Here is a 21,211-nt window from a genome sequence, read left to right on the forward strand (position 1 = left end):
CATACTACAGAAGATAGTCAGAGACTGCAGACATACTACAGGAGATGGTCAGAGACTGCAGACATACTACAGGAGATGGTCAGAGACTGCAGACACACTACAGGAGATGGTCAGAGACTGCAGACATACTACAGGAGATGGTCAGAGACTGCAGACATACTAAAGGAGATGATATATATAATAAAAAAGAACAAAAAAACAGTTGTCACCCAAACAGGATAAGAGGGGAAATCTTCCAGTGGGGACACCGGTGACAACTCTCAAAGAAGAGCTATCCCCTTTTGAACATTTAATCTCAACTTCCTGTTATGTCACCTGAACAGGAAGTGAAGAAAATGTCTACAATGGGACACCGATAGTAAAAAAATACGACGACCGGTCTCTGATTCTTCCGCACTATATCCCAAAATAATAAAAATAAAAAAGGTCAGATCCTCTTATGGAGAACGGGATCTCATGGCAGCAGCAGAGACACTCAGATCCACGGACACAGAGATCTGACCGGCATACAGGCCGGCCTGTGACAGTTTTTGCCCTTTGCCCCGATCAGGTTGACCGAGTTATTCAACAGCGGGGGGAGGGGCAGCACGGGGCGGACTATAATCATATCTTCAGGGAAATTCAAAGCCGTTGGCGCCTTCAGGTGACTCTGATGTGTTTGGAACTCCGGGAATTCTGGGAGAGGCGACTTTTTTTTTCTTTTTCTGTTTTCTCTGCGGCAAAGCGAGATTCAGAGATTCCTGCGGGCGTGTCCGTACACGACCAGAGGAATGAAGGGAGAGCCGCTGCTTTCCTCGAGATGAAAAGGAAAAAAAAAAATTCAATTGTGTTGTCACTCAAATAAAGAGAAATTTAAAAAAAAAATCTACTCGGACGCTCGGACGCGCGACCAATCAATGTACACGCGTCCGACGCAAAACCTACGGCGTCTCCTTAATAAAGCAGCGTCCATTCTAGAGGTAGGATATCACCAGCAACCAAAACAAGTCAGGTGCAGAGGATTTCCAGCGTGCTGGCAACTTTCTCAGCCCCAGCTTATGGGAGGTAGAGAAGGTTCTCATCACATATCAGACATCATCAGGTCAGGGGGTCATGGTTGGGGCTTTGTGGTCACTCCAGAGGGGGCATTACTACAAGGCCACAATGCAAACCCATCAGTGCCAACCTGCCGTCACTGATCTCCTGTGCCGGAATACCTCCAACTTCAGCGCTTTCCACATACCTGAAGCAAGCATGCAGCCAGTGAAATCACAACTCCTGATCCGTGTGCCCTAAGTCAGTCTATGGAAGCCAGGAAGCGGGGATCTATGGACGGAGAGGTACACTCCGGGACTGTATGAGGAGAAAGAATACAACCGGCCTAATACAACTCAATCCGACCCGACCAAATCCCATCTCCAGGGAACGCTCCGGGACGAGCGGATAATTCACCCAGATGTACAATCCCATTTATTGTAGCCGAGGTTCCCTTCCCCCACAACCTGACAAACTTTCCAGCATGCTGGAACTTTCTCTGTGAGATGAAGGTTGATGGCCGCTTGATGGTTTCTAAGTTGTGCTCCAGAAATCTTTCTTGTCCTAGTTTGCTAGGTGTCTCTTATGGGTCTACTATGGGTCTACTATGAGTCTACTATGGGTCTACTATGAGTCTACTATGGGTCTACTATGAGTCTACTATGGGTCTACTATGAGTCTACTATGGGTCTACTATGGGTCTACTATGAGTCTATGAGTCTACTATGGGTCTACTATGGGTCTACTATGAGTATATGAGTCTACTATGGGTCTACTATGAGTCTATGAGTCTACTATGGGTCTACTATGGGTCTACTATGGGTCTACTATGAGTCTATGAGTCTACTATGGGTCTACTATGGGTCTACTATGAGTATATGAGTCTACTATGGGTCTACTATGAGTCTACTATGGGTCTACTATGGGTCTACTATGGGTCTACTATGAGTCTACTATGGGTCTATGAGTCTACTATGGGTCTACTATGAGTCTATGAGTCTACTATGGGTCTACTATGGGTCTACTATGAGTCTACTATGGGTCTATGAGTCTATTATGAGTCTACTATGAGTCTATTATGAGTCTACTATGAGACTACTATGAGTCTACTATGGGTCAATGAGTCTATGAGTCTACTATGAGTCTACTATGGGTCTATGAGTCTACTATGAGTCTATTATGAGTCTACTATGGGTCTGCTATGGGTCTACTATGGGTTTCTTATGAATCTCTTATGCATCTCTTTTGAATCTCTAATTGGTCTCCTATGAGTTTCTTATATACACTATGTCTTATGTGTCTTCTATGTTTCTCTTAAAGTATATCTTGTATATCTCTTATAAATCTCCAATGTATCTCCAATATATATCTCTTTTGAATCTCCACTCCTATGTATCTCCTATATGTATGTGTTCTGTATCTACTATGAATCTCCCATGTATCTCCTATATGTCTCTCCTATGTTTCTGTAATGTATCTTATGAATCTCCAAGGGTTCTGTTATGTAGTGTGTGTACCTATGTGTCTCATATAGGTTTTATTTCTATCTTTTGTATCTCCTATGAATCTCCTTTGTATCTTCTATGTGTTTCTTACATATTGTATGTCTTATCGGTCTCCTAGTTTTCTCTTATGTATCGCTGATGTATGTCTTATGTATCGCTGATGTATGTCTTATGTAACTTCTATGTGTCTCTTATACTGTATATCTCCTTTGTACCTCTTATGAATCTCCTATATGTCTCTTATGTATCTCCCATGAGTCTCTTATGTATCTTTTATCTATTTCTTATATACTGTATGTGTTATGTATCTCCTGTTCTCCATGATGTATCTTCTATTTACGTCTTATGTATCTATTATGAATCTCTTATATATCTCTTATCAATCTCCTTAGTATCTCTTATGTATCTCCTAGGTATCTCTCGTCAGTTTCCTATGTATCTTCTATGAATCTCTTATGTATCTCCTAAGTATCTCTCGTGAGTTTCCTATGTATCTTCTATGAATCTCTTATGTATCTCCTAGGTATCTCTCGTCAGTTTCCTATGTATCTCCTATGAATCTCTTATGTATCTCCTAGGTATCTCTCATCAGTTTCCTATGTATCTTCTATGAATCTCTTATGTATCTCCTAGGTATCTCTCGTCAGTTTCCTATTTATCTCCTTTGAATCTCTTATGTATCTCCTAGGTATCTCTCGTCAGTTTCCTATTTATCTCCTATGAATCTCTTATGTATCTCCTAGGTATCTCTCGTCAGTTTCCTATGTATCTCCTATGAATCTCTTATGTATCTACTAGGTATCTCTCGTCAGTTTCCTATGTATCTCCTATGAATCTCCTATGTATCTCCTAGGTATCTCTCGTCAGTTTCCTATGTATCTTCTATGAATCTCTTATGTATCTCCTAGGTATCTCTCGTCAGTTTCCTATGTATCTTCTATGAATCTCTTATGTATCTCCTAAGTATCTCTCGTGAGTTTCCTATGTATCTTCTATGAATCTCTTATGTATCTCCTAAGTATCTCTCGTGAGTTTCCTATGTATCTTATATGAATCTCTTATGTATCTCCTAGGTATCTCTCGTCAGTTTCCTATTTATCTCCTATGAATCTCTTATGTATCTCCTAAGTATCTCTCGTCGGTTTCCTATGTATCTTCTATGAATCTCTTATGTATCTCCTAGGTATCTCTCGTCAGTTTCCTATGTATCTTCTATGAATCTCTTATGTATCTCCTAAGTATCTCTCGTGAGTTTCCTATGTATCTTCTATGAATCTCTTATGTATCTCCTAGGTATCTCTCGTCAGTTTCCTATGTATCTCCTATGAATCTCTTATGTATCTCCTAGGTATCTCTCATCAGTTTCCTATGTATCTTCTATGAATCTCTTATGTATCTCCTAGGTATCTCTCGTCAGTTTCCTATTTATCTCCTTTGAATCTCTTATGTATCTCCTAGGTATCTCTCGTCAGTTTCCTATTTATCTCCTATGAATCTCTTATGTATCTCCTAGGTATCTCTCGTCAGTTTCCTATGTATCTCCTATGAATCTCTTATGTATCTACTAGGTATCTCTCGTCAGTTTCCTATGTATCTCCTATGAATCTCCTATGTATCTCCTAGGTATCTCTCGTCAGTTTCCTATGTATCTTCTATGAATCTCTTATGTATCTCCTAGGTATCTCTCGTCAGTTTCCTATGTATCTTCTATGAATCTCTTATGTATCTCCTAAGTATCTCTCGTGAGTTTCCTATGTATCTTCTATGAATCTCTTATGTATCTCCTAAGTATCTCTCGTGAGTTTCCTATGTATCTTATATGAATCTCTTATGTATCTCCTAGGTATCTCTCGTCAGTTTCCTATTTATCTCCTATGAATCTCTTATGTATCTCCTAAGTATCTCTCGTCGGTTTCCTATGTATCTTCTATGAATCTCTTATGTATCTCCTAGGTATCTCTCATGAGTTTCCTATGTATCTCCTATGAATCTCCTATGTATCTCCTAGGTATCTCTTGTGAGTTTCCTATGTATCCCCTATGAATCTCTTATGTGTCCCGTATACGAGGGGTCGAGGCTTTCTGCGCTTTTTAGTTCGGAAGTGCAGAAACGTTTTGAGGAACCTTCGTAAATGTCTTACGTATCTCTCATGAATCTTACATCTATATCTTATGTATCGCCTATGAATCTCTTATGTGTCCCGTATATGAAGGGTCGAAGGTTTCTGCACTTTTTAGTTCGGAAGTGCGGAAACATTTTGAGGAACCTTTGTATATGTCTTACGTATCTCTTATGAATCTTATATCTATATCTTATGAATCTCCTAGGTATCTCTTGTGAGTTTTCTATGTATCTCCTATGAATCTCTTATGTGTCCCGTATACAAGGGGTCGAGGGTTTCTGCACTTTTTTAAAATATTTAATAGAGTTCGGAAGTGCGGAAACGTTTTGAGGAACCTTTGTAAATGTCTTACGTATCTCTCATGAATCTTATATCTTTATCTTATGTATCGCCTATGAATCTCTTATGTGTCCCTTATACGAGGGGGGGGGGTCGAGGGTTTCTGCACTTTAAATATTAAATAGAGTTCGGAAGTGCGGAAATGTTTTGAGGAACCTTCGTATCTCTTATGAATCTTATATCTATATCTTATGTATCTCCTATGAATCTCTTTATGTGTCCCGTATACGAGGGGGTCGAGGGTTTCTGCACTTTTTTAAATATTTAATAGGGTTCGGAAGTGCGGAAATGTTTTGAGGAACCTTCGTATATGTCTATATGTATCTCTTATGAATCTTATATCTATAATTTATGTTTCTGTTATGTGTCCCTTATACGAGGTGGGGGGGGGGGGGGGGGTCGAGGGTTTCTGCACTTTAAATATTTAATAGGGTTTGGAAGTGCAGAAATGTTTTGAGGAACCTTCGTGTATATCTATACGTATCTCTTATGAATCCTATATCTATATCTTATGTATCTCCTATGAATCTCTTTATGGGTCCCGTATACGAGGGGTCGAGGGTTTCTGCACTTTTTTAAATATTTAATAGGGTTCCGAAGTGCAGAGACGTTTTGAGGAACCTTTGTATATGTCTATATGTATCTCTTATGAATCTTATATCTATATCTTATGAATCTCTTATGAATCTCTTATAGCTATATCTTATGAATCTCTTATGAATCTCTTATGAATCTCTTATGTATCTCTTATGTATCTCTTATGTATCTCTTATGAATCTCATAAAATCGACATAAAATTCAAAACCCTCCTCAGCCACGCTTCTCAGACACGAGGTGAAGCTCTGCCTGTCCCCTACTAACACATTGTACTGCTGAGCCTGCCAGCCCAGGTATGTGTGACCCAAAATCCAATCCCCCCCCCCGAAAATCGGAAGTCAGATTGCACCAATCTCTCCGATATGCGGTCACAGCACACCAAAGAAAAGTCTCCCAGCCGTCAGACCGCCTCTCATTGTGTATCATGTCAGCTCAACCTCTAAAAGCAAAAACAAAGAAAAAAGTAAAACATAGAATAAAAAATGATCCAAAAAAGTTTTTCGCAAAAACAAACGAGTAGATTGGCCGCCCCGGCTGTACGGTTTGGTAGAAAGAGAGGAGGCAGCTGCTTGCTTAAACTTGCCCGTGAAACAAAGAGAGAGGTGTTAGCTTAGCGCATCAAGCCTGAAGCATCTGGGCCCCCCCCCCCCCCACCCGATTCCATTTTTCGTGTGTCCCCTTATCGCCGACTTACTTGTGGCTCTCCGGTCCCGAGTCCGGTCTCTGAACACCTTTGGTGGATGGACTCCCGCCTGTGACAGAAGCACAAACTTCTCTGATAAGTTTTCAGGCACTTCCTTGAGGAACTTGAGACCCGTCCCGCCCCCACCGGCCGGGGAGGGGGGGGGGGAAGAGGGCTGCACAGTCTTATGAGACGTAGTCGGGTAGAACCTGAGCTCGTTTGTCGTGAAAAGAAAGAGAAAAAAAGAGATCGACCTACCTGAGCGGGCACGGGATGAGGGATGCTGCGGGGCGCAGAGAAACCTGAACCCTCGCCTTAGTTCTTTGTGAACTGGGTTTATATAAAGACCATGGCCATCAAGTCAAAGGCTCCCCCCCAACCCAAGGTTTTGGATTCATAAAACTTTCTTTCGCTCCCCTGAAAGTAGCCGTATAAGTTCCATAGTTTCAAGTATTCTCATACGCAGTGCCATCTTAAGAGCATTAAAGGGCCCCGGGCAATGCAGTGCACTGGGGCCCCCGCCTACACAATCACCCATGGGAATAAAAATGCAAATTATTGATAAGGCGATATTTATTGGTACAGCAGTGCCAGGCTAATGGCAGCTTCCAAGTTCGGCGGTTGGGTCCGGTGAACACACACAGGGACCGGAGTCAGACTCGACTGTCCTGTGTGCGCCTGTTCCCGTGGAGGGGGACAGGCATTCCTGCAGTTGTGGGCTCCCCCTCCACGGCCCAAGTGGCCTAACAGCAGTGCAGGGCCACCTGCTAAGTTCGGAGGCGGGATGCACATGGGAATCGGGACTAATGCTTGGCTGGGGCTGGGTCACTGGGCAACTGCCCAGCCTGCCCATTCGGTAAGATGGCCCTGCTCATACCATTCCTTAGTATACTCATGGCCAGGGCACAGCCTACCTGACTGAGCCCCCTCCCCCCATCCAAAAGTGAATGAGGACTGTATCAGTCTCTTTCTCTGTAGCCTCAGCTGCACAGACGAATGAATAGGAAGCGCTCTGAGGCTTCCTGCTCATTCGCAAACTGAAGCATAGTAAGCACAGTTTACTATGCTTCAGTGATGAATGGACACAGGAGTGATTGGCAGGGCCGCTGATAAGGCAGTACAGCCAGCCCTTCTGTACTGGGCCCAGGCCGCATCAGTTCAAAAGGGGGGGCCCAGGCACCTATTGAGCAGGAGGTCCGGCTGAACTGCCTTATTGCAGACACCGATCCTCTTCTTCCTTCCCCTGCAGCGCTGCCAGCTCCTCCTCCTCTTTCCCACTAAGGCAGCACTGCCAGCTCCTCCTCCTCTTTCCCACTAAGGCAGCACTGCCAGCTCCTCCTCCTCTTTCCCCCTAAGGCAGCACTGCCAGCTCCTCCTCCTCCTCTTTCCCCCTAAGGCAGCACTGCCAGCTCCTCCTCCTCCTCTTTCCCCCTGAGGCAGCACTGCCAGCTCCTCCTCCTCTTTCCCCCTGAGGCAGCACTGCCAGCTCCTCCTCCTCTTTCCCTCTAAGGCAGCACTGCCAGCTCCTCCTCCTCTTTCCCCCTAAGGCTGCACTGTCAGCTTCTCCTGCTCTTTCCCCCTAAGGCTGCACTGCCAGCTCCTCCTCCTCTTTCCCCCTAAGGCTGCACTGCCAGCTCCTCCTCCTCTTTCCCCCTAAGGCTGCACTGCCAACTTCTCCTCCTCTTTACCCCTAAGGCAGCACTACCAGCTCCTCCTCCTCTTTCCCCCTAAGGCTGCACTGCCAACTTCTCCTCCTCTTTCCCTCTAAGGCAGCACTGCCAGCTACTCCTCCTCTTTCCCCCTAAGGCAGCACTACCAGCTCCTCCTCCTCTTTCCCCTTAAGGCAGCACTGCCAGCTCCTCCTCCTCTTTCCCCCTAAGGCAGCACTGCCAGCTCCTCATCCTTTTTCCCCCCTAAGGCAGCACTGCCAGCTCCTCCTCCTCTTTCCCACTAAGGCTGCACTGCAGGGGGATTGGTTCTAGCACATGCACCCCTTCTATCTGCTGTCCGGGCCCCCCTGTGTACCCCTTTCCCTTGCAGCCCTGCCAGCTTCCTTCCTCTCCCGCTGGCAGCTGCTGGCGGCACACTGGGGGATGTTTCACGATAGAGAGCAGGGAAGGGGCCGGTAGGTATGTAATTTACTGGCCCCTTCCTTTCCCGAATGAACACAGTGAGTGATTGGTACCAATCATTCCTGTGTCCATTCATCACTGAAGTATAGTAAACACAGTTTACTATGCTTCAGCTTGTGAACGAGCAGGAAGTCACAGAGCCCTTCCTATTCATTCATCTGTGCAGCTGAGGCTACAGAGAAAGAGACTGATACATTTATGTCCTCAGTCACTTTTGGATGGGGGGGGGCCTTGTCAGGTAGGCTGTACGGAGCCCCTTGACTTCTAAGAGCAGCCCTGTACATAACTGATCCACACAGTGCTTGAGAAAAGAATCATCAGTGAGGGAAACAGTCAAACAGACATGCTGAAGATTTGTTACACTGGGTAACAAGCTTAACCCCGGCCCCCAATGAGGTTATTGAGTTTGACATTGCATGCCGCAGGGCATTCTACAGATTAACAGTAAAGAATCCCTTCCTATATCAACGATAAACTCATTCTTCCTCCATACATAACTGAGTTATACAATGATTGGTAGAAGAGTCATCAGCGAGGGAAACAGACATGTTAAAGATTTGCGATGCTGGTTGACAAGCTTTACCCCGGCCCCCAATGATGGTATTGAGTTTGACATTGCATGCCGCAGGGAACTTTACATCTTAACAGTAAAGAATCCCTTCCTAAACCAATGATAAAATCACCCTTCCTCCATACATAACTGATTAATACAGTGATTGATAGAAGAGTCATCAGTGAGGGAAACAGACATATTAAAGATTTGCTACGCTGGTTGACAAGCTTTTCCCCAGCCCCCAATGATGGTATTGAGTTTGACATTGCATGCAGCAGGGAATTTTACATCTTAACAGTAAATAATCCCTACCCATACCAACAATAAAATCACCCTTCCTCCATACATAACTGATTAATACATTGGTAGAAGAGTCATCAGTGAGGAAAACAGACATGTTGAAGATTTGCTGCGCTGGTTGACAAGCTCTGCCCCGGCCCCCCAATGAGGGTATGGAGTTTGACATTGCATGCCGCAGGGCATTCCACAGCTAACCAGTAAAGAATCCCTTCCTTTACCAACGATAAACTCATCCTTCCTCCATACATAAATGACCGATACAGTGGTTGGCAGAAGAATAATCAGTGAGGGAAACAGACATGTTGAAGATTTGCTACTCTGGTTGACAAGCTTTGCCCCAGCCCCCAATGATGGTAAAGAGTTTGATGTTGCATGCCGCAGGGCATTTCACAGCTTAACAGTAAAGAATCCCTTCTTATACCAACAATAAACTCCAAAAAAACTCCAACAACAATAAACATGCTGTGCCAGAGTTTGGCACTGCATGTGGCAGGACATTACACAGCCTAACAGTAAAGAATCCCTTCCTGTCTGAAATAATAATCACCCTTCCTCCATACATAACTGATCTATAGTAGCTGGATCAGTTCCCTAGATATCAATATTCTCAAACTGTCCTTTAGTAAAACCAGAGCTACCAGGATTTGTAAGCAAAGTTTTCATCCTTTGTTTTCAAAAATTACAGCATTGCATGTGGCAGGGCAGTGCGCAGCTTAACCGTAAAGAATACCTTCCTGTACCATTGACAAAATCCTCCTGGCTTTAGCTGGATCCGTTCCTCAGATTTAAATATTCCCATCCCATTATTACACCTATGGCTACTATGAGCTGAAAAGTTTCTTGTTTTTCTTTTCAAGAAACTATAGTTTGTGGCATAGCTGAACCATAAAGAATCCTTCCGCCATAATAACAGACCTACACAGTGCCTGATAGAAGAGTCATCAGGGAATGGAAGCAGACAGGTGGAAGATTTGCTACACGGGTTGAGAAGCTCCCCACAGACTCGGTCCTGACCTTCAATGACTGGATTGAGTTTGGCACCGCATGTGGCTTGACAGTAAAGAATCCCTTCCTGTATGAAAAAATAATCACCCTTCCTCCATACATATCTGATCTATAGATGGATCAGTTCCCTAGATATAAAATATTCTCCAACTGTCCTTTAGTAAAGCCAGAGCTACCAGGATTTGTAAGTGAAGTTTTCATTCTGCTTAACTGTAAAGAATACCTTCCTATGCCAATGACAAAATCACCCTGGCTTTAGCTGGATCAGTTCCTTAGATTTAAATAATCCCATCCCATTATTATATCTATGGCTACTATGAGCTGAAATGTTTCCTGTTTTTCTTTTCAAGAAACTATAGTTTGTGCCATAGCTAAACCGTAAAGAATCCTTCCGCCATAATAACAGACCTACACAGTGCCTGATAGAAGAGTCAACAGTGAATGGAAGCAGATAGGTGGAAGATTTGTTACGCTGGGTGAGAAGCTCTCCAAAGACTTTGTCCTGACCCTCAATGACGGTATTGAGTTTGGTACTGCATGTGGCTTAACAGTAAAGAATCCCTTCCTGTATGAAATAATAATCACCCTTCCTCCATACATATCTGATCTATAGCTGGATCAGTTCCCTAGATATAAAATATTCTCCAACTGTCCTTTAGTAAAGCCAGAGCTACCAGGATTTGTAAGTGAAGTTTTCATTCTGCTTAACTGTAAAGAATACCTTCCTATGCCAATGACAAAATCACCCTGTAAAGAATACCTTACTATGCCAATGACAAAATCACACTGGCTTTAGCTGGATCAGTTCCTTAGATTTAAATATTCCCATCCCATTATTATATCTATGGCTACTATGAGCTGAAATGTTTCCTGTTTTTCTTTTCAAGAAACTATAGTTTGTGCCATAGCTAAATCGTAAAGAATCCTTCCGCCATAATAACTGACCTACACAGTGCCTGATAGAAGAGTCAAGCAGATAGGTGGAAGATTTGTTACGCTGGGTGAGAAGCTCTCCAAAGACTTTGTACTGACCCTCAATGACGGTATTGAGTTTGGCACTGCATGTGGCTTAACAGTAAAGAATCCCTTCCTGGGGCCATTCCTTAGATTTAAATATTCCCATACCATTATTATACTAACAGATTTGTAAGTGAAGTTTCCATCCTTTGTTTTTCAAAAATTACAGCATTGCATGTGTGGCAGGGCAGTGCACAGCTTAACCGTAAAGAATACCTTCCTGTACCAATGAAAAAATCCTCCTGGCTTTAGCTGGACCCGTCCCTTAGATTTAAATATTCCCATCCCAATATTATACCTATGGCTACTATGAGCTGAAAAGTTTCCTTTTTTTTCTTTTTCAAGAAACTATAGTTTGTGGCATAGCTGAACTGTAAAGAATCCTTCCGCCATAATAACGGACCTACACAGTGCCTGATAGAAGAGTCAACAGTGAGGGAAGCAGACATGTGGAAGATTTGTTACGCTTGAGCAGCTCCCCACAGACTTTGGCCTGACCCTCAATGAGGGTATTGATTTTGGCATTTCTCAGCTTAACAGTAAAGAATCCCTTCCTATACCAATATATATATATATATATATATACACCGTCCTTCTTAATACAGAACTGATCTATACAGTCAACAGTGAGGGAAGCAGACATGTGGAAGATTTGTTACGCTTGAGCAGCTCCCCACAGACTTTGGCCTGACCCTCAATGAGGGTATTGAGTTTGGCATTTCTCAGCTTAACAGTAAAGAATCCCTTCCTATACCAATATATATATATATACACTGTTCTTCTTAATACAGAACTGATCTATACAGTGCTTAGCAGAAGAGTCATGAGTAAAGGGAGGAAGAAATAGTGAGTTTGAGTGGTCGGCAAACCACAAAGATTTCGGCCCAATAAACTCCAATGAGAATGGAAAGTTCCTATTGTGGGCGGGGTCACATTTTCCCAGCTCGGGGCTCGGCGCGTGGTTCATTTCTCTGCCCCTGCCTTGTGAAATATCCTGAAACTCGATACAGACACAGGAAATGTCACCATCAGCTTTGTGGTTGGCTTTAATTTTTAGACTGCGCAGCCAATCAGACGATGGCGTGGATTTGCAATCCCAGGAGGTCTGCGATTTCTGCAGAGAGAGCACATGATAGCGATACATCAGCCATGCGATAAGTGCTTATTCACATGAACACCATCAGGGGGGGGGCAGTTACGACGGCGACCCACTGATACCAATGCAGACTCCGCACAGCGCAACAATGTAAAGTGTACACGGGTGCGACAGAGCGTGCGCGCGTCTCTACGCGCTTCCTATGCGTTCCCCCATGTAGGGTAGCCTATTCATTCCAAAAAAAGTCCCTGACACTTTTGCACTGAAACGCATGGGTGCTGCAGCGTTTGTGCAAAACACACGTTAGCAGATGCATGGGGGTGCCAATAACGATTAAAGGACAGCACGATTTTGCGCATGTTTCCGACACACCTAGGTGCGTCTCTCTCACGTGCCTTGCGTATAAGATAGCTCATTCATTTAAATGGGTTGCCGTATGCGCAAGAAATGCACAAAAGAATTCCCTGATCCTTATGAAAAAACGCACCGCACTGGTTTGGCGCACGTATTAGCGCATAAGCGTATTAGCCTATTCATTTCAATGGGTTGCCGTATGCGCAAGAAATGCGCAAAAGAATTTCCTGATCCCTATGTAAAATCGCACCGCACCGGTTCGACGCGCGTATTCGTGCATAAGCGTATTAGGTCATTCATTTCAATGGGTTGCCCTACGCGCAAGGAATGCGCAAAAGAATTCCCTGATCCTTATGCATAATCGCACTGCACCAGTTTGATGCGCGTATTCGCGCATAAGCGTATTAGGTCATTCATTTCAATGGGTTGCCCTACGCGCAAGGAATGCGCAAAATAATTCCCTGATCCTTATGCATAATCGCACCGCACCAGTTTGACGCGCGTATTCACGCATAAGCGTATTAGGTCATTCATTTCAATGGGTTGCCCTACGCGCAAGGAATGCGCAAAAGATTTCTCTGATCCTTATGCAAAAATCGCACCTGTTTTGCGCACATATTAGCGCATAAGCATATTAGCCAAATCATTTTAATGGGTTACGCTACGCACAAGAAATGCGCAAAATAATTCCCTGATCCTTATGCAAAAATCGCACCGCAACGGTTTGGCGCACGTATTAGTGCATAAGCATATTAACCCTTTAATTTCAATGTGCTGCCCTACGTGCAAGAAGTGCGCAAAATAATTCCCTGATCCTTATGCAAAAATCGCACTGCACCGGTTTGGCGCACGTATTCCCACATAAGCATATTAGCCCATTCATTTCAATGGGCTGCCCTATGCGCAAGAAATACGCAAAAGAAGTCCCTTTTGCAAAAAAATGCGCTGCACTGGTTTGGCGCATGTGACAAGGTGCGTGGTAGCAGATGCATGAAGGTGCCATTAACAATTAAAGACTCCACCGCACATCTGCTAAAGGGCAGTGAATTTCTATGCATGTTGGGAAAAAGCGCAATTTTTGCACACGTTCCCGACTCATCCGTGTGTAAGTGCGAAGGAGCGTGCATGTGACTCTACGCGTTTCCCATGCATTCCTGCACGTTGCATGTAGGGCAGCCCATTCACTTAAATAGGCTACCCCTACACGCAAGAAATGCGCAAAAGAAGTCCCTGATCCTTTTGCAAAATCGTGCTGCACCGGTGAAAATGCACGTGTTAGCAGATGCATGGGGGCGCCATTATCAATTAAAGGCACCGCCTCATGTCGGCTAAAGGGTACTGCATTTCTGTGTGTTGTCGGGAAAGAGAGCGATTTTGCGCGCGTTCCCAACACATGTGTATGTAGGTACGAAGGAGAGTGCGCGCGTCTCTACGCATTTCCCATGCATTCTATTCCCGACACACACAAGGCATAAACCTAGGTTTCGATTCTTTCTCAGCTTCCCTCTAGCGTTCTGTAGGATTATTACATTGTATCTCTTGTATACAAAGATGTATTTCCTGTGCTCCTCAGCTCCATCTAGTGGCCAGAATGCGGTATTTTAGTACTGCCCATAATAAAGAAGCAGCATTCGTTTTCTTTTTGAGTTTTTTTCCTTTATTTCCACCTGGTGATCCTATCAATAACACACTTCCTGTCCTAGAGTGACAACGCTCACTGTACTGTATCTTAAGAGGAGTAGTGTTGTCACACACAGGACTACATAACTCCCTCCTCTTCTCCATAACATAAGGAGGAGGAGTTCTATGGCCCTTGCCCCGCCTGCGCGCCTCGGTCAGTGCCCATAGACTTCTATGGGGCTGTGTCTTGGGACCAAAGATGACTGGAGATGGTCCCATGGAAGTCTATGTGGCCGTAACGCGCAGGACAGTGAACAATTTTGGCACCGGATGTAAACAAACCACGGAAATGCGGCGGCTAAATGGAGGTAAGTAAGTACGCATCTGTGGAGAGGGAGGGTAGGTTGGGTCAGGAGACAAGAGGGATAAGTGCACTTCATTATAAAGCGCGCTTACCCTTTAAGCGTTACGTGATTTTGCAGTCGGCTAGTTCTGGAAATTACTTTCCAACCGTCTAATTAGGTGAAAATTTTGCAAGCCGGGATAATCCGATTCCCCAAACCAATTACTAAATATCAAATACACAAAATCAATTACTGAGAGTGTAAAAGGTTTTTTATTTTACATCGTTAGGAAGTGTTAACCCTCCGAGAACCCTCGATGGGAGTCATATGGTTCCTCCTCAGTTGGACTCTCCACTACGTCTGAATTTCATGGGTCCGGCTACAAATGAATCTTTGAGCCGCTATGACTTGGAGGTGTAGCGGGGGTCACTTCAGCCATAACCAATAGTACATCTTGCAGGATGTTGGCACTCAAGTTTCTGATTCTGCAGCCAATGTGATCATCTCCAGCCCCCCCTCCCCCTCTGCTTGGCGCCAGTGCTGTATTTTGGCCTAGGCCAACAAGGCCCAGGCCTAGGGCGGCACTTTGCAGGGGGGCAGCAAAAAAGTCGCCCCCCCCCTGCACCTGAGACTTTATTGGCCACTGGTTGCTAGAGCCTCTCTCTCTTACCCCCCTCTCTCCCTCTCTCATCCCCTCTCTCTTTCACACTCCCTCTCTCTCTCACCCCCCCCCTCTCTCTCTCTCATCCCCCCTCTCTCTCACCCCCTCTCTCACCCCCTCTCTCTCTCTCTCACCCCCTCTCTCTTTCTCTCTCACCCCCTCTCTCTTTCTCTCTCACCCCCTCTCTCTCTCACCCCCTCTCTCTTTCTCTCTCATCCTCCTCTCTCTCTTTCTCACCCCCTCTCTCTATCATCCCCCCTCTCTCTCTCTCTTCCCCTCTCTCATCCCCCCTCTCTCTCTCATCCCCCCTCTCTCTATCATCCACCCTCTCTTTCTCTCATCCCTCCTCTCTCACCCCCCTCTCTCGCTCTCTCTCTCATCCCTCCTTCTCTCTATCATCCCCTCTCTCTCATCCTCTCTCTCACTCTTTGACCCCCTCTGTCTCTCTCATCCCCCCTCTCTTTCTCACTTCCCCTCTTTCATCCCCCCTCTCTCTCGGCCTCCCTCACCCCCTCTAACCCCCCCCCCCCTCTCTGCCTCCCTCACCCCCTCTAACCCCCCCCCCCCTCTCTCTCCCTCCCTCACCCACCCCCTCTCACCCCCCTCTTGTGAGATCTTAGGGGTTCATGCTGGGACTTGTAGTCCTTCAATTTTGGAAGGAGTCACATCCGTTAAAAAAGGAGTGGGGCAAATTTACAAAGGAGGGGGGCGCCCAATTTTAGTTTTGCCTAGGGCAGCAAAAAACCAAAATACATCACTGCTCACACCCCTCCTGTCTCTCTCCCTCTCTCTCTCACCCCCTCTCTCTTTCTCTCTCATCCCCCCTCTCTCTATTATCCCCCCTCTCATCCCCCCTCTCTCTATCATCCCCCCTCTCTCTCTCTCTCATCCCCCCTCTCTCGCTATCTCTCTCTATCATCCCCCCTCTCTCTCATCCTCTCTCTCACTCTTTGACCCCCTCCCTCTCTCTCACCCCCCTCTTTCATCCCCCCTCTCTCTCTCCCTCCCTCACCCCCTCTCATCCCCTCTCTCTCTCCCTCCCTCAACCACCCCCTCTCACCCCCCCCCCCCCTTGTGAGATCTCAGGGGTTCATGCTGGGCTTGTAGTCCTTCAATTTTGGAAGGAGTCACATCAGTTAAAAAGGGAGTGGGGCAAATTTACAAAGGAGGGGGGCGCCCAATTTTAGCTTTGCCTAGGGCAGCACAAAACCAAAATACACCACTGGTTGGTGCTCAATGGACACCTGCACTAAGGCTGCCATTGCTGGTCTCCTTGGTGCAGAAACGCCCCAAGATGTCCATGTGAGCAGAAATAAATTCCACAAACTTTGGAGTGGACAGAATCAAACCCTAAATGGGGAGAACACCTCAATGTGGACAGGAGTGGAACTCCCCTACTCCAAAGTTGACAGAAACACCCCAAGATGGGCAGAAACACCTCGCGTGGCCAGGAATGGAACTCTACTTAGCCAAAGTGGACATTGGACAGAAACACCCTGCAAACCTTGAGTTGTCACAACCATGCCTCAAATGAGGGTGTAACACTTGCTCTAGACCTGGGGTCCCCAAACTTTATAAACAGAGGGCCAGTTTACTGTCCTTCATACTTTAGAGGGGCCAGTGGGGGAGGAAAATGTCTTGGCATCAGTGGGAGAAAACAATGCCCTATCATTAGTATTAGAAAGGTGTAATTGTGCCCCATCGTTGGTATCAGTGAGAGATATAGTACCCATCATTGGTGTCAGTGGGAGGAATCGTGCCCCATCATTGGTTTAAGGAGGAGTAATATTGCCCCATTGTTGGTATCAGTGAAAGATATAGTGTTCCATCGTTGATGTCAGTGGGAGGAATAGTGCCCCATTATTGGTGTCAGTGGAAAGAATAGTGCCCCATCATTGGTGTCAGTGGGAGGAATAGTGTCCCATCATTGGTGTCAGTGGGAGGAATAGTGTCCCATCATTGGTATCAGTGGGAGGAATAGTGCCCCATCATTGGTATCAGTGTGAAGAATAGTGTCCCATCATTGGTGTCAGTGGGAGGAATAGTGCCCCATCATTGGTATCAGTGTGAAGAATAGTGTCCCATCATTGGTGTCAGTGGGAGGAATAGTGCCCCATCATTGGTATCAGTTGGCGAAATAGTGCCCCATCATTGGTGTCAGTGGAAGGAATAGTGCCCCATCATTGGTGTCAGTGGGAGGAATAGTGCCCCATCATTGGTGTCAGTGGGAGGAATAGTGTCCCATCATTGGTATCAGTGGGAGGAATAGTGCCCCATCATTGGTGTCAGTGGAAAGAATAGTGCCCCATCATTGGTGTCAGTGGGAGGAATAGTGTCCCATCATTGGTGTCAGTGGGAGGAATAGTGTCCCATCATTGGTGTCAGTGGGAGGAATAGTGCCCCATCATTGGTATCAGCGTGAAGAATAGTGTCCCATCATTGGTGTCAGTGGGAGGAATAGTGCCCCATCATTGGTATCAGTTGGCGAAATAGTGCCCCATCATTGGTGTCAGTGGAAGGAATAGTGCCCCATCATTGGTGTCAGTGGGAGGAATAGTGCCCCATCATTGGTGTCAGTGGGAGGAATAGTGTCCCATCATTGGTGTCAGTGGGAGGAATAATGCCCCATCATTGGTATCAGTGGGAGGAATAGTGCCCCATCATTGGTGTCAGTGGAAGGAATAGTGCCCAATCATTGGTATCAGTGGAAGGAATAGTGCCCCATCATTAGTATCAGTGGGAGGAATAGTGCCCCATCATTGGTGTCAGTGGGAGGAATAGTGCCCCATCATTGGTGTCAGTGGGAGGAATAGTGCCTCATCATTGGTATCAGTAGGAGGAATAGTGCCCCATCATTAGTATCAGTGGGAGGAATAGTGCCCCATCATTGGTGTCAGTGGGAGGAATAGTGCCCCATCATTGGTGTCAGTGGGAGGAATAGTGCCCAATCATTGGTGTCAGTGGGAGGAATAGTGCCCCATCATTGGTATCAGTAGGAGGAATAGTGCCCCATCATTGGTGTCAGTGGCAGGAACTATGCCCCACTGTTGCTGACAGTGGGAGGAAATAATGCCTCAAGGAACGGATAAAAGTAAGCAAAGGCCTATATCCAGTCCCCGGGCCGCAGTTTGGAGACCACTGCTCTAGATCATTGACTTAGAAAATACTGAAGCCAATGGATTGGCTTGGGAGAAGGTGGTAAGGGATACTCTAAGATGGGCTGGAACACCCCATGTGGACAGAAATGGAACTCCCAAAACTCTAGAATGGACAGGAACCCCATAACCCGAATTACAATTGATAGATACCGATACATTTTAGGTTAGAGGACACTTCTACTGAGTTGTAGGCCACCATTGTCAACAATGGTGGCCTATGCCTCAGAAAATGTCAGGTGCCTGACTACTGTGCCTAGAATATTCCAGGTGCCTGACTACCGTGCCAATCCAACAATCCTACCTCTCCAGAGAAGAAATGATAGGACATCCCTCCAACAAAGACAATGACACCTTTGTCATCTAGGATATCTTAGGTATAGGTGGAGTTTTCTTGGCTCCACCATCTGTTTAGAACTTCTGAACATATTGATGTCTGTGCCTTCCTGTCCTAGTGACAACCAACCACTCATTTCTTGTACGGGTGTCACACGGACAGGAAGTGAAAACGATTCCATCCAATGGGGGTCATTGATGGAAATAACAACCTGATAGAAATTGTAACTCTTCTTGGCTCTACTCGAAAGATTCAATAAAAATAAAACCATGTACCAGCGCGGCGCCCTCATAGAACACCAGAAGCGCTGTATTTTCGGGGAGCCTTACCTGGTTGCCTCGGCTCACGGAACACAGCAGCTGCAGAACGTTGGGATCTGATCCCCGCACCAAGGAGTCTCCGGCACTTCCTCCAGACACACAGCGCTGGCAATGAATAAATAAGTCATGAGGGGTCAGCTTACCTGATATCAATAGCCGCGTCTCATTGCCCGCTGGGAACGCCTAGCTATTCACGATTTGCGCACGTCACCCTGAGCTTCAGCTGCGGGAGATATTCAGATAGAGGACAATCCTTAGATCATTGTAGAGAAATAACGAATTCATCCGTATGTACAATTCCTGCATCATCTATTCCAATTAAGCGCAGCATGCTAATATGTCAGTGTTACACTTCCACTGTTTATTCCCTCTCACAGAGGTCACAGTGCCTCCCCTGACAACGCCTGCTTTTCTCTCCAGAAGGGCGGCACTATTGGGGTTTAGGCATCATCCAGGGTCACCATCCTCTTCCTGGACTGAGATGTCAGCTGAAATGTCTGACACAGATCAGCCCCCTGCTGCAGCCTCTCACCTTGTGGCTTTCTACTAAATGTATGGTTTGAGTGACCACTAGGGAGGGGAGACTGAGGAAATGCTTCCTCCTGCCTGCAGCAGACTGATGACATCATCTCAGCCTAGGCAAAGCCACTGACCGGAGATCAAGAGAGGCTTTTTAACTCATATTTCAGTTTTTGGTTAGGCGGTAAAGCCTCTAATTGTCATATCTAGTCTCAAGGACTCTATTAGTGAGATCCCTGCCCTGAGTTCCCGGGTTTTTACACTTCCTGTGCCCAATATGAGGAGCTACCACCATCCCTGTGCTGAGTTTCTGGGTCTGTACCCCTGCTGTGCCCAATATGAGGGGTTCCCACCATCCCTGTGCTGAGTTCCCGGGTCTGTACACCTACTGTGCCCATTATGAGGGGTTCCCACCATCCCTGTGCTGAGTTCCTGGGTCTGTACACCTACTGTGCCCATTATGAGGGGTTCCCACCATCCCTGTGCTGAGTTCCCGGGTCTGTACACCTGCTGTGCCCATTATGAGGAGCTACCACCATCCCTGTGCTGAGTTTCTGGGTCTGTACCCCTGCTGTGCCCAATATGAGGGGTTCCCACCATCCCTGTGCTGAGTTCCCGGGTCTGTACACCTGCTGTGCCCATTATGAGGAGCTACCACCATCCCTGTGCTGAGTTTCTGGGTCTGTACCCCTACTGTGCCCATTATGAGGGGTTCCCACCATCCCTGTGCTGAGTTCCTGGGTCTGTACACCTACTGTGCCCATTATGAGGGGTTCCCACCATCCCTGTGCTGAGGTCCCGGGTCTGTACACCTGCTGTGCCCATTATGAGGGGTTCCCACCATCCCTGTGCTGAGTTCCCAGGTCTGTACACCTGCTGTGCCCATTATGAGGGGTTCCCACCATCCCTGTGCTGAGTTTCCAGGTCTGTACACCTGCTGTGCCCATTATGAGGGGTTCCCATCATCCCTGTGCTGAGTTCCTGGGTCTGTACACCTGCTGTACCCATTATGAGGGGTTCCCACCATCCCTGTGCTGAGTTCCCAGGTCTGCACACCTGCTGTGCCCATTATGAGGGGTTCCCACCATCCCTGTGCTGAGTTCCCGGGTCTGTACACTTGCTGTACCCATTATGAGGGGTTCCCACCATCCCTGTGCTGAGTTCCCAGGTCTGTACACCTGCTGTACCCATTATGAGGGGTTCCTTCCATCCCTATGCTGAGTTCCCGTGTCTGTACACCTCCTGTGCCCATTATGAGGGGTTCCCACCATCCATGTGCTGAGGTCCCGGGTCTCACCGGGGAACTCCACCCAGAACGTAAACATAACTTTTTTTTTTAGGTCGAACCACATTCATGCATTTAACCATCATCTAAGTGGCTATTCTCTGTTGGGAAGGGCTTGCTGGGACTCGTAGTCCTGCTTGGTAAACCAAGTGCACTAGGTAAACACACCATGCAGGGACTGTGTATATTTGCAGGCTGCAGCCTGGGACTGACCTGACAAGTGGGGGGGTCAGATAACATTATCTACATGCTGC

At 46.2% G+C, this 21,211-nt stretch overlaps 1 protein-coding gene across 1 annotated transcript in view; it reads right to left on the reverse strand.

Moving 5' to 3' along the window:
- Window positions 1-21,211, reverse strand: part of TNFAIP8L2 (TNF alpha induced protein 8 like 2) — a 68,128-nt gene that overhangs the window by 31,293 nt on the left and 15,624 nt on the right. Inside the window, exon 2 of the mRNA XM_082275331.1 lies at window positions 19,297-19,376. The gene's annotated coding sequence lies outside the window, so the exon portion shown is untranslated. The remainder of the gene's footprint in view (window positions 1-19,296; window positions 19,377-21,211) is intronic.

Source organism: Pelophylax lessonae (assembly GCF_965119305.1).
Source record: "Pelophylax lessonae genome assembly, chromosome: 13".
NCBI classification, from domain to species: domain Eukaryota; kingdom Metazoa; phylum Chordata; class Amphibia; order Anura; family Ranidae; genus Pelophylax; species Pelophylax lessonae.